Here is a 14,588-nt window from a genome sequence, read left to right as displayed (position 1 = left end):
AAGGAATATCCCGTGAGTATGCAGCTCGACAGAAAGCTTCCCTTGTTCGTCGAGACGTCGTCGTGACAATGGGCAATTTTAGACTCTCGCAATGCCATTTGCGGGTCGGTCTTCCTAACTCAAACTGGCATGCATTTGCGGGGGGGTGGGGTTCGAGTTGCAGTCGCTCGGCCAATCTGCCGAGTAAAGGAAATACGAAGCCATCGCTCGTGTTATCAGACACAGAATGTTTATTTATAACTGCAGGAATCCGATGAGCTATGAAGCTCTCTTGAATAGATGTTCAGTAGGGGCGGGTCAGACCGTTATGAGAACAAACAATACATAACACGATAGGAGTGCAAAGTATAGGAAAGGTAAGCAAATCACTCAAAGAATATACAAATCAAAATAAACTTTTATTTTACCAGGTAAAGCCCACTGAGCTATTAGTGTCTTTTTCAGATGCTACCTGGTCACAAATGATAGCTCAACGAAGTGGCTTATCATGTGGACATTTATAAGGGCCAAATAATCTAAATAATCTAAATGCATGTTTCTAAATGTTGTAGTACATATCGGGAGACTTCCAGTAAAAGAACGCTATCCATTTCAAAACCTTGACACTGATGTTTAAGACGATGAACTTGCACCTCGCATGTCTCATGGAGCTCATTATTCCATACAGGTCATCACCGACACACTACGATCCGCAGACTGCAACCTCGTGGTGGTCCCGCCAAGCTGTCTGGCTGGAGCCCCGGAGAGAGCTTGTATCAAATGAGCTCTGACATCGTGCAACCAACTCCCGCTACAACTTCGGTGATTTCATTCTCTGGTTTGAGAGGCCTAAAAAAAACATGACTCTTTTTAAGCGAGGGAAGGCGGGTTAACTCAGAATTTGTGATGGGTAGTCTCATGCTCCCCATGTGATATTTGAGTGCGGCACGATGATCTATGATGGAGAGGATTTTTTGTAAGGCTTACGAGAAGGGGACACGCGATAAATGGTCGAATGCACCTTGAATCGTATTTCGAGTGCGGTATGATGAATGATTCATAGGCTTATTCTGATACACCTTGGGTAGAGATGTTCTTCCACAAATGTTAAATTCAAATGAGATTTACGATATAACAATTACTTCAGGGGATATCACGTCGTTGCCAGAGAATGTTTGAAACTTCGCGCGACCTAAAGAATGCCACGTTGAGCCAATGGCTCATGCACCTCCGCCCAAAGCCATTCGCCGTTCACTGTAACTACGTGAACGCTGCATCATTGGGCCGTGCGGTAATCGGTGAGGCTAACTGCATTCGTGTCCCTCTGACAAAATGAAAAGCAAAGTCGCTTAGCAGTGGCTTTGGCATGATTGACATGAGCCATGGACGTCTGTGAAAAAGAGCTTCATAGCTCATCGGATTCCTCCAGTCTAAAATAAATATTCTAATAAAGATTTTGAAATGGGGGCCGCTCTTAAAATTCTCCACACGCCCCCCCCCCACCCCAACCATTCGTATCTTGGAGCCCCTCATTGAAGGCTTCGCAGTGGCGAGATGTTAACTACCTCGCCTGGTATACAGGAGGTCGTGGGTACGATCCCGACCACGACGACTGCTGTACATTTGAAGTTTGCCTGTCTTTCTCTCCGTGGTCGTGTGATCCTTCGGATTTTCCTGTCACATTTACAATCAACATCACGGCGTTTCGAGTATTTGTCTGCTGTAAATTTGCACGCGATGAGAAGCAACTTCGTTGACCTATCATTTGTGGCCAAGTAGCTTCTGCAAAATAGGTAGTGGGCCTTACCTGGTAAAATTAAAAAAAAGTTTATAGTTTAGTTTGGTTGCACCGCCTTCTCACTCAACGGCTACATCACCGCCTCTTATACTTTACAAACTCAACTTCCTTTAGCCCCCTTGATGTCCACGCTCATCATTCCACTGTCACTTTTCTCTCACGTTCTTCGTTGCACGCTTGTCAGAGACGTTCAAGAGAGATGCGAGGTCACCCATTTGTACCGCTGCTCGCGTCAAAGTTGTCACGCGATGTCTGACAGTAGGCAATGTAGCCAAAAAGTTAGGTGTTATGTGATGTCCCAAGGGTCAATACGCTTTGGAATAGCCGTTAACTCGACGTCTAAACGAGCTCGGTTATTGTTTTCACAAAGGTCTCGTGATATCAGATCGGAGATAAAACGTACACGGACGCACGCACGAGACTTTGTACGCTGGCATTACAAAAACAGCGATTGGAAATTCTGTAACGACCTCCTGTGCAATCCAAGTACAATCTCAAGGCCAATTACAGCAATGGTGAAATACTATGAAAATATCTTATCTCCAACGATACTTTGGACCTAACCTTGCCAACTGACGTATCATTTATCGCCGCTAATAATTTCCCCCGTTCACCAAATAATTACATTCCGTCCCGTTCCCGCAAAAACACCTAAAAGGCTTCTTGGGAAAAGTGATAAGCCACTTTGTTGAGCTCGCATTTGTGGCCAGATTGCTTCTGAATAGCTTAGTGGGCCTTACCTGGCAAAACGAAAAAGAGTTATTATTTTATTTATTTACAGGCTCATACAAAAATATATACGAACCCATTTTAAATAATCGTAATACCAACTACTGGGGATGTTGCTATCGTGTAACGGTTAGCTCACTTGACTTGTAATCCAGGGGTCGCCGTGGTCCTGCAATCGCGAGGTCCACGTGGGTTACCTCTACCAAGCTTCCGAGAACGTTTGGTCCAGTGTCAAAGAGTAGAGCAAACACCCTCTGAATAATATTGGTCGCGAAAGCCTACGTGTTAAACTGACCCTCTCGAGAGGCTCTCTCGAGCTTCCTTTAGTGAAGTTCCCTGCGGCCCACAGTGGCGTGGGCAAGACATTGCAAAGCTGCAGATTTACCTTGTTAGCATTAAAAACAATCGTGAGCACAAATTAAGAGCAATTCCAATGGAATTCGCACCACCCAAACACGCTCGTGTGTGGGCTCCCGAGGCACTTGAACTTTCGGTTCTCAGGTCCGGCCAGATGGGAGGCCGTTCGAGATCCATTATCGCTTTCAAAAGGGGCAATATACTGTGATCCGTAAGAGATGGTTTGTTGGGTTAGATCACGTAAATATAACCAGGCAAAAAAAAACCCTCTATTGTGGATATTATTTGTCGCGAAAAGCCTACGTGTTGAAGATGCTGTGAATTTCTGCAGCCACGAAGGATGTAACTCTCAAGCCTTCTGCTGCAAAGTGAACATTACAGACTGTGTAGCCTTGCCCGCATGCGTAGACCGCTGGGTTGTCACCTTTAAACTTAAACCACAGAGTTTCGTGAGCCCACCTTGGCAGTATCGTGGTTGCACAAGCACAGAGACCAACTTAATCAGGGGCCGTCCATACATGACGTCACGCACCTGGGGGGGGTGGGGGTCAGACATTTGTGACGATGTGTGACGAGGGGGGGGGGGTTGAGAAATGTGACGTCACAACAAAATGCTCAACTTTAAACAAATATAGACAACACGTTCTACTTAATTAAATATACCATTTAATAAATGCTTTCTCCTACAACATCAGAGTGCAGCACCACATTAAATACGCACTACAATGGCAATAGTTTAAAGCGATTTGAAGCATGTTTTATTTTTTTGGGGGGGTGGGTGGCAGAGCTATGTGACGTCATATTCGAGGGGGGGGGGGGGTCTGACTTTTTGTGACGCCGTGTGACGAGGGGGGGGGGGGGTGACGTCATTTATGGACGCCCCCTCAACACTTTTGTCGATAACACTGCGCTGAGCGAGGAAACATTATGAGGTGGCAATTTCGTTAGCCAACGGCTCTTGACCATCATCATCATCAAACTCCGTGGGCAGAAATCACGTAGGTTTCCACTTCTCTCTATCCTGTGCCAACATGCTGAGGCTATGCCGCATCCCTCTGGCACCAATATCTTACGCCAACCAGCCATTCTCTCCAGGCTCTTCCTCTTCTTCCAGTTCCCACCATTATTTCCGTCATTACAATGTTTGTGCTCCTATCGTTCTCCATCCTGCACATGCGCCTAAACTAGCTCAGTTTCCTTCTCATTACCACTTGCATCAAGGCCTCTGTTACGGTCGAGCCTCTTTCTCGCTTCGGCGTTTGTCACTCTTCGTGTCCGACTAAGATGTAGCATCCTCCTCTTCATCATAGCAACACAAATATGTGATAAGGTTTACGTTTCTAATCAGTCCAATTTTAAAACTACCCACAACAACGCACTCTCGATAAAAAAAAAAAACTGCTCAATGAATTGTCGTTGGCTTTCCGAGCCCTAAGTGCGCTTTCTATGAATATATATATTTACTATAAAGAATATATGCGCAATGTGCTTGCTAGTTACGCAGAAACACGTTTTGTTAGCACTATTAAAGTCTGTCCTCCTTTGACGCGGTAGTTGCGTTCCTGAAAAACACCGCATTATTGAAATATCACGTTATAATATATATATTTTTATAATATAGTGTAAAGCAAGTCGATGATAACACGTGAGATGCGTACGCAGGCTGGACAAAGACTGAGGCGCGTGGGTAACTTCTAGAAGAATCCAGCAGCATCCCAGTGCCTTGTGTTATGCTACGCCGAGGCAGCTGTACGGCCCCTTGTACTGGTAGGAACCTCCTGGTTACACCAGCCCACAGGGGATTATTGTGTCCGTCCGTCCGTAGTGCATCCAAAAAATGGGAGGGGTGGGACTGGGTGGAGAGGGGAGGGTGGGGAGGGGCTGGGTGGAGAGGGGAGGGTGGGGAGGGGCTGGGTGGGGGGTGGGGAGGGGCTGGGTGGGGAGGGGCTGGTCACCCCGTGGTGCCCTTATAAAACTCAACGTTTAACCTACTCACGCCGGCTTGTGCCCGCCCTCACAGTCGGGCATATTTGCGGAATACACCACGTGGTGCCGCCGTTGACCCTGCCCATTGACCGAGCAACCCAACGTTCCTACCAGCTCCCTCCGCAGGAATGTGTTTCCTACTCGCGCGACGTAGTTGCGTTCACTCAATTGCCTTCTATCCAGCTCGCATCCGCGTTATATATACAAAAAAAAATGCGTTACCAAATACATGCATGGCGTTATATCCAGTTCGCGTCGTGAAAACACGCGGCGTTGCAGCAGAATTGAGTGCATTATATACGTGAAGTCGGGATGTCGCGTGCCTGAAGAATTGACGCTGTTGTCGTAAACGATGCTGCCGCTGCAAAGCGTCAGTGCGCGAATGTGACTGGTTGGCGTGTGTGTGTATATGTGTGTATATAAATGTGTGTGTGTGTAATGGGGAGCGGTAGTGTAGCGGTTAGCGCGCTGCGCTCGCAAACCTGGCGACCCAGGTTCGATTCCCGCTCACGGCCAACATCAGTGACGATTATCTGAACCGGTCCCGGGCCTCCCCTAGGTCGACTCAACCTCAAATGAGTACCTGGTGCGATGTGTAAACATCGCCACTGGGGAGACAAAGGCGGCCCGGCGTGGTGCTGGCCACCCACCCCTTCGTGTGCCGTGCCGGCCTTCGTCGGTCCTTGCCGAACAGAACTTGTCCCGACAGTCTGTTAAGGCTATGCGGGGGATCTTTGTCTTTGTCTGTGTGCGCGGCGCGTGCAGGGAGACACCCGGAGTCTCACGGCGTCGTTCACAACTTGCTGCTCGATCCGCAGAACTGGAGAAAAACGCAGCATCACGGCGACGCAGCTGCGCTCCGAGAACCAGGCCTCTTTGGACGCCGTGGGCACGCGTGTTTGTAGTAGGTGTACCGCGGTGGCTAGGAGATGTTAACTACCTCGCCTGGTGTACATGAGGTCGTGGGTTCGATCCCGACCGTGACGCCTGCTGTATATTTGGAGTATGCGTGTCTCTCTTCACGTGGTCGCATTGATTTTGCTCGGGTTCCTCCGGTTTTTTCCCTCCGGTTTTTTCCCTCCACATTTAGAATTAACACGCGTTTAGAGAATTTGGCTGCTGCTCTAAATTCCCATGCGATAAGCCACTTCGTTGAGCTATCATGTGTGGCCAGGTCACTTCTGAGAAAGAGCTATATAGCTATATATATAGGGCACCAATGTGGTTTCTTTAATGTTTTCTTCTTCATCATCATCATCGGCCATGATCAATCCACTGCTGGATAGAGGCATTCCTTAAGCCGTCACCATCTCTCACCGTGCTGCGATGGAACGATCCAGCTAGCACCTACGCACGAGCTGATATAATAATTCCATCTCCGCCGTGGAGTTCCACCACTTGAGCGGGTTCTCTCCTTTAGCTGCCACTCCCATTATTAGTCTTCACTATCGGCCCACATCCCTCGTAGCGACGTGTGCTCGTTTTAGTACATCATAATTGCAGCCTTTTGTCAATCTACTGCTGGGTGAGGGCTTTCCCAGGCCTTGCACGCCATAGGGTTATTTTGAACATAGTACAGTGCTACACAAACCATTGCCGTACAACGCGGCAATTGATTTTCTTTTTTTACACTGCCCTCTAGCCCCACAATAGCCTATGCAAACCTATTTGCGCACTGTGGACAACAATCCAAACTCAACTCTGTTCGGCACGTTCCAGGTAATCTAGTCACACAACTCGTGGCCACGCGTTAGTAACGGATCTCTCTGTTGTCTTCCTGCAGGGCCTGAAGACCGGCTCATTCCACTTCCCCGGCGGAGCTGCCACGTACTCCGGCCAGACTCCGTCCAAGGCCGTGGCGGAGGCGGACGATCATCCGAACAGCAACGTGACCGAGTGGCGCCTCAACATTGACATCGTCATGGACTGGTTCGTCAAAGACGGCCTCGACTTCGTGGGCCTGTACTACGGCGAGCCAGACTCCACGGGCCACAAGTATGGACCAGAGACGGAAGAGCGGCGCGGGCGATTGTGAAAAAGGTGGACGAGACCATCGGCTTCCTGGTGGAGGCCATCGAGATGGAGCGGCCTGAAGGACACTCCCAATGTCAAGCTGTCAAATTTCATTAACTTCACAAGGAAGACCTCAAGTTCCACCTGGTGGACTACGGGCCGTCCGGCATGCTTCTGCCCAAGGAAGGGAAGGAGGAGGAGGAAGTGTACCAGAGCCTGAAGGGCGCCCACCCGCACCTGCACGTTTATAAGAAGGAAGAGTTCCCAGAGCACTTTCACTACCGCAACCACGAGCGTATCCTGCCCATCTTGGTGTACGGAGACCCTGGCTACCTGGTCAATGGGGTTGAGTATTCACACCAAACTCGACATCTTTCGCGACCGTCAGCATAGTTATCCTTATAATAAATAAGTATATACTATAATATATAAGTATATAAGCACACCTTTTGCAGGCAGTTCTGATGTATGCTTCATATGCTTAAATTACACTGGTGGGGGGAAGGAAATGGGTTGCTTCTGATATAAGCACAGCTACTCATGCATTAAAGGGGTGTGCCTATATCCAGCGCATACTGTTCTCGTAAGCTGCAGCAGGATTCGACTGGTTTCTATTGGTATCAGCATCACACTGAATGGGACGCAAATAAATTGGTTCACTAACGGGCGGGGATCTCATGTTGTTAAGTGTTTAAAATTATACTTTAAGCAATGCAGTCCCCAATGAGTGAAAGCCTTCTAGAACACCATAAGAACGCACATCAGTCGCTCAGTCACATTCATCTCCCTGTATTGGACGTGGTATAATGCTGATACAATGTTGAAACGGCAGTACAGAACGTGTCAAACGTAGTGGGTTGCAATCCACCCATGCGGTCTGCACAACAATTCTATCCCGCAATCGCTTGGCATCAGTGCTGCATCCGGCTAAATATTTTGGAGCGGCAAAATTGTTTCCAGTTTAATAAGGAATTATATATATTTTTAAAAATGGCTAATTTTGCGAAACTAAATTAATTACAGAAAATAACGTTTTCATTTATATAATTGTAACTTGTCGAGAATGCAATATATGTTTCTATACGTGTAAAGTATAATAAATTTTTGCGTTCATGAAAAATCTCACAATTGGTCTCAGACATACAATGGGCCATCTAAATATTTGGAGAGGGTGGATAAGGCGCCGGGGGGGGGGGGGGTCCAAATGCCCCCTCTTTGCCCCAATGGGGGGGGGGGGGCGCCACTTGCCAAGTGCATCGTTTTGATCGCTCGAAACCTGCCCGCTCTCCCAACAGAGGATCGTATTCCAGTTCAACAAGGGCGAACACGGCTTCGACAACGCGGAGCCGGACATGTGGACCATCTTCCGCGCCTTCGGGCCTCGTTCCCGCCGGGGCTACGCGGCGGAGCCGTTCGCCAGCGTGCACGTGTACGCGCTCATGTGCGAGCTGCTCGGGGTGCAGCCCGAGCCGCACAACGGCTCCCTCGCCTACACCCGGGACATGCTTGTTCAATCTACTGCTGCTGCTGCTGCTGTCACCAGCTTTCCGGGTATTTATCTACCACCACCACCACCAAGTGTCGTTTCATTTGTTTCTAGGTAGGGTCCACTGAGTCAGGGTTCGATCCCGATCCTGACGCCTGCTGTAGATTTGAAGTTTGCGCGTCTCTCTCGCTGTCTCCCCGTGATCGCGTGGATTTTTTCTCTCCGGGTCCCTCCGGTTTTTCCCTTCGCGTTTAGAAATGAACGTCACGCGTTTATAGAGTGATTGGCTGCTATCAATTGCCACGTGATGATGAGGATGATGATAAGCCACTTCGTTGGAGTCATTCTCCCTCGACGAGAATGAGCAAGGGTATAATGTGCGTTACATGTTGATATTATTATTAATGGAAATCAGACCAAAATCAACCGTATTACAACAAACATGAATCACAGTGAACACACACACATACATCAACATTATGGAAAATAAACGTCCTATAACAAAAGTTTGGCTCGGATAAATTCATTTAAAAAAAAAACATTCATAGTAAAAATTAAGTTACAGAAACACCAGATTTATGGCTTGAGGGAGATTGGTGGTGATGCACTAGTATGTAAATGAACCTTATGACGGAACTCCGGGGTCCCGAATAAACGGAAGTCAAAAATCGTAATTGATTTATTTATCTTTGGCGACTCCGTCCCACTGCGCGCATAAACGCCGCGACCCACCAGAAATCAATCCTCTCGTGCATCACCAAGCACCCGTCGTGGCCGAAATTGCCGTAGTCATGAACGTAACTTTGAAGCTTTGACGAGCGCATCGTGTCGAGCTCGCCGAGAGGAATAGATTGCCGTGTCGTTCGCCTTCGACAGACATAAAATGACGGCGCAACGCATTGAACGCGAGAGCCGGGGGGCTTATGGGACCCCGAGGTCCCGCCATAGAGAATGGATATAAATGCCACGTGACTCCAGGTCAAGCAGAGGGGAAAGCCCACTTGGGTAATAGTGACACGAGCAGGTGATTGGTGATTAATTAGACTGCGGCGAATAACAGACACCCAGGGCGATGTTTAATGCTGCACAAGTGGCGAAGCGTGGTTGGCATGGGGCCCTGGTGCAAGTGTGAGGGTCGTGTAGGGACACGTTTGGGGTTATCGCCTCGTGTTGACTTTCACAGGGAATAACTATTATTATTATTTTACCAGGTAAGCCCCACTGAGCTATATAGTTATTTTTCAGAAGCGACCTGGCTATCAAAAATGATAGCTCAACGAAGTGGTTCATCATCACGTGGAAATGTATATCAGCCAAAATAGTGTAAGCGCATGTCGATTATAAATGTGGAGGGAAAAACCGGAGGACCCGGAGAAAAATCAACGCGACAACGGGGAGGAATTTAACACGTAGGTTTCACGACCAATATCATGTCATAATAGAGATTTGTGTTGGGTTAGATCGCGTAAATATATAAATGTGTCGTTAAACCCGCCACTACCCGACACAGCCAACTAGTAAGGGTTGTCACGTAAACAGAACGTGCCAATATGCCTCTATATGAGGCACGCGCTATGAGACGTTTGTTAAGTCAGGACTCATTACAAATATTCAGTTGTTTTGTTGTTGTGTTGTTCTGGATTCTCTCCGATAGCAATAACACTTCCCGGATCCTCCAATCGATTAATCTCTGGCTTGACAAAAGGATTAAATGCCCTGCTTGTAATGACCATGCTTTTATCCTCATCTTAACTGTGGCAGTAGCTCATGCAACCCTGCAAAGAGCCACAACAATGTCAGTGTACGCTGCATATTTATAATGCAGTGCATGCAAGGATATATGGGCAATAAAAGCAAAAATGTGTTGAGAATTAGTTACATTTTCACGTATCTAGTCGAACTATATTTTAATTGCTGAAATTTTTATAACCCATAATAAAGGGTTTTTTTTGGGTTAGATCACGTAAATATTAATTTGAGTATGATGTTTCGCTGGTAATTACAACCAGTTTCACCACGCGATTGTAAATGTTGTGGATTTACTCTCCAACACACCGGTGTGCTGAAGTAGTAAGTAATTAGCACGTTTTATTTACGTGACAAACCTTATTAATTGGCTGTGTCGGGTGGTGGTGGGTCAACGACACATTTATATTTACGTGTGGCACATCAGGAATGGACCACTTTTAATGATTTCCTCAACCAGCAGCAAGGGAGTAAGGTGTGGTTTTTTGAAAGTCCTTATGTGCTATGCAGTACATCAATGCACGTGTAGTGTTGTAAGGACGAGCAGACTTCTTATGGAGGCACACTCTGTTTATTGTATTATTTCCTTATACAATGCTTAACACACACAGAGGGATATTCGGTCCCCTCACCCGATACCCTAGGGAGGTACAGCCTCCGGACTTGGCGGGACTCACACGTCTACCGCTAACCTCCTTGATACCTAAGGAGGTACAACCTCCGGACTTGGCGGGACTCACACGTCTACCGCTATCCTAGCCTAGCGTCCTCCGGCTAGGACCTAGGGGAGGCTATCTGACCCACCGCTGGCCCGGTGGGTCCTGACCACTGGGTATGCCGAGCCTTAGCCCTTAGAAGGGCTGAAAGGCTGGTCCAGGGTCCTAGCTAGGCTTCAGCCCAGTCTTCTGTCTTCGTGCAGGGAGAGAACTCCTTGAGGTCCGTTGGGTCACCCGTCTTATACCCCTTCGTGGCCAGGTAGAACCAATCATACATTCCCACGTGGAACCGTCTGATTGGTTCGCACCAAACCCTGGCCACGATCCGTTTCACCTCAACTGACCCCAACCGTTGTACCCAGGGGTAATGCTGCACCGCCCTGGTGGCAACGCGGGTTACGCAACAGCGCGTAGTTAACACCTCTACACACGTGTGTACACCAGCATGCGATAACGGAGTTGGGCCTGTGGGTGGCTGGCAGGGTTATTGATTAATCCGACTTGTACACCAGTCACGTGGTTAATGACGACTCGGTTGAGTATTGCTGTGTGTGACACCACGTGCTGTTGCATCTCACAGCTAGACTTGTTCTAGACTTGTTCTAGACTTCAAGCTTGGTTTTGAATTGTTAGTTTGTGATATATTCAATAGGGGGGCGGGGGGGGTGTTTAACTCTGTGCACTATAAAAGGATGACGTACTGTAGTTAATACTTGTAATTCTCTAACCCTAATACTGTTTATTCTATAACTATGCCCATGCACCCACAGTATGACTGCTTGCAATGCTATTGAGAATAGAACACATGTACAGTAGTAAGTTGTACAATGGTGACAAGTACAGTACGTATACTGTACACATAGTACAGATAATGGGTGTAAGATACCGATATAAGTGGATGGTATATATGGACATACAGCTTAGGATTAAAGTAATATTCGAATAGTGAAGTGCAAATGTTATTGTCAAAGACAAAGATGGTTTATCAGTAGTAGAATTTGGTTCAAGCCAAACTGTTATTGATGAACTGGACTTGTACACCAGTCACGTGGTTAATGGCGACTCGGTTGAAGATTGCTGTGTGACACCACGTGCTGTTCCATTTTACAGATCTACCACAATAAATGTGTTTGCCCTCAATTTGGAGCACCTGCCCACGTCCTTCATTTCGAGTGTGAAACATACGCGATCTCAGTAAACTTAAACTTTATTTTGGATAATTTTGGTCACGTCTTAAACTGTTCGTGATCCAGCCTGGGTGGCTCAGAGGTACAGCGTGTGGCTCACAATCGGAAGGTTCGGGTTCAAATCCTAGTTGCGCGGTTGACACGGCTCATCCTTTGTCCAGGGTTGATGAAACAAGAGCAAATTTGTGGGGACGTTAACAGTGCCCCTATGTGATACACTTGCCCTCACCATGGGAAACTTGAATTTCCACCACTGTCTTAGCGCTCTAATGAGGAGGTAAGCACTGCCTCAATGCCTCCATTGGGTCTGTCGTCTCCACTCGAGTTCCCAAAGCAGGTCTCCAATGCAATGTGGCGAACATTCGATGCTGCTGCTGATGATGAAGATGATGATGGAAATTGTTACCGATAAATTTTACTAAAACCATACATTTTTATTTAAAGCTTTCGTGACTGCAGGGATTCATATTCTTGGTTCTTTCAGTAAAGTCACGTAGAAGGGAAACAATACAACAATAAAAATATGAAACAATAAAATTCTCACGACGTTTCGACTGCAACACAAGCAATCATCATCAGGTGTGAAAACCACAGCAAGAAATTTTGAAAAAAGTGGCGTTTTTTTACGTTAGCACCACGGAGAGCGATTTGGCAGTTATTCAGATGGACGAGTCCATCTATGACTTTACCGAAAGAACCAAGAAGATGATTGTTATTGTTATGCATCTGACAAAACAAATATTTTAGTACCTCTTATGCGTACACTTCATTGCTTATTTATGCTCTCAGTTGGCATTAAGTCCCGTATTCGGCATCCCCAAAGATTTCAAATTTTCTTGCTGTGGTTTTCACACCTGATGATGATTGCTTGTGTTGCAGTCGAAACGTCGTGAGAATTTTATTGTTTCATATTTTTATTATTTTATTGTTTCCCTTCTACGTGACTTTACCAAAAAAAACCATACATGTTTATGCGTTCCTTCAGAGGCCGCTCAAGAACTTGATGGCACACGCATGACTCACACGCATCGCGTGAAACAAATTAAACGACCTGCGCACGCGTTAGGTGTTCAAAACCGTAGCCTCTTATTCGATACGTCAACATTCTCCTCTGGGTAGGCAGGTACCTGATTTTGTGGGCTCAAGTGCACATTTACAGTCGGTCGTTAGTCTGTGGCAGCTTCGTTCCAGATTCTAGCTTCGAGCCGAAATTAACAAAGTGACCTTGGCGCAGAATGACCGCTCATTTTCCTACAATCGTCTCCAACTAATGAATTTGATCTAGGGTTAAGTCTTTGCTGGATCAAATGTTCAACACGTCTTAATGTTGATTCGACCCCTCCCCTTTCTCCTGCAAGAAATATCGGAACAATGTACTAGTCAGTGAAGCTGGGCTGTTGGCAGTAATGAGTGGGATCTATTTTAATGGTGGAAATGCACACAGCACTCTCTGCAAGCCCTGATCAATTCAACGTGTCCACCCGCACCAACCGAGTTCTGCAGTAAATCAAGCGCAGCTGGCTACGTTAGACAGTGGCGATGCGTCTTTCCGGCCGCTTGAATCGCATCTCTTGAATGGCACATCTCGCCCGCGCAAACACTGCAGCTTAAATCTCACCGCGCTGCACAATAATTCTCTCTGCAACCACATTTGGTACCCAATTTAGTCAGTGTGCGTTGCTCAACGATGGGAATAATACTGTGTAACGTCTTCAATGTTCGGCGAGACATTTTCATGCGCCTTTACTTTTTTGCACTTGATGTGAGAATAGTCAGGTCCAATTAATAACTGGTTCAAATAAGCATTTAGGTGGTGCTCATCTACCGTTCACAGCCCTGAGCTAGTGATGGAAATTCCACGTTCCTATTACCGGGATGAGCCATAGAACAACCACTATTGACTTCCCCACAAAGTGGTCCTAATTTTACCGACCCCCGAAAAGATGATGGATTGAGTCGACTACAGGCCGGGATTTTCAGTCACAACCTTCCAATTGCGAGTCGCTCACTCTACCACCGAGCCTCCTGATTGGCTCCAGTGAAAGAAGGTGACGAGCAAAGCTGCACAAATCACAAGGCACCACTGCGCAGCATCATGAATACACGATACAACCAAATTACCATTAGTTTTTTTTTTACCATGTAAGGCCCACTGAGCGATATAGCAATTTTTTTTCCACAATTGATAGCTAGTTCAATGTGGTGGTTTATGATGTGGAAATTTACAACAGCCAAATATTGTAAACGCACGTTTCTATATGTAGAGGGAAAATCCGGAGGACCCGGAGAAAAATCCACGCGACCATGGGGAGAACATGCAAACTCCAAATATACAGCAGGCATCAGGGTTGTGATCGAATCCACGACCTCCTGCGTACCAGGCGAGATAGTGAACATCTCGCCACCGTGGCGCCCACCAAGTGCTCCAGGCCTCATTAGATCTCGCAAGCCAAGCAGAGTTGAGTCCGGTTCGAGCTTGGATGGGTGACCACCACGGGGCTTGCCTGACACGTGTTGTATGCATGACGCTTGCGAGGGCCCACGAGTTGCCAGCAGCAAGTGTCAGTACAATAGTGGGTTTGGTCCACAGA

At 47.1% G+C, this 14,588-nt stretch overlaps 1 pseudogene; it reads left to right on the top strand.

The window, feature by feature from the left end:
- The first annotated feature begins 6,572 nt into the window (after nt 1–6,572).
- Nucleotides 6,573–11,940, top strand: LOC116958290 (ectonucleotide pyrophosphatase/phosphodiesterase family member 7 pseudogene; annotated as a pseudogene).
- The last annotated feature ends 2,648 nt before the right edge of the window (nt 11,941–14,588 follow it).

Source organism: Petromyzon marinus, chromosome 3 (genome assembly GCF_048934315.1).
Source record: "Petromyzon marinus isolate PM22_M1 ecotype Great Lakes invasive population chromosome 3, UKy_Petmar_22M1.pri1.0, whole genome shotgun sequence".
NCBI classification, from domain to species: Eukaryota; Metazoa; Chordata; class Hyperoartia; order Petromyzontiformes; family Petromyzontidae; genus Petromyzon; species Petromyzon marinus.
This window is presented reverse-complemented; position numbering and strand designations above follow the sequence as displayed.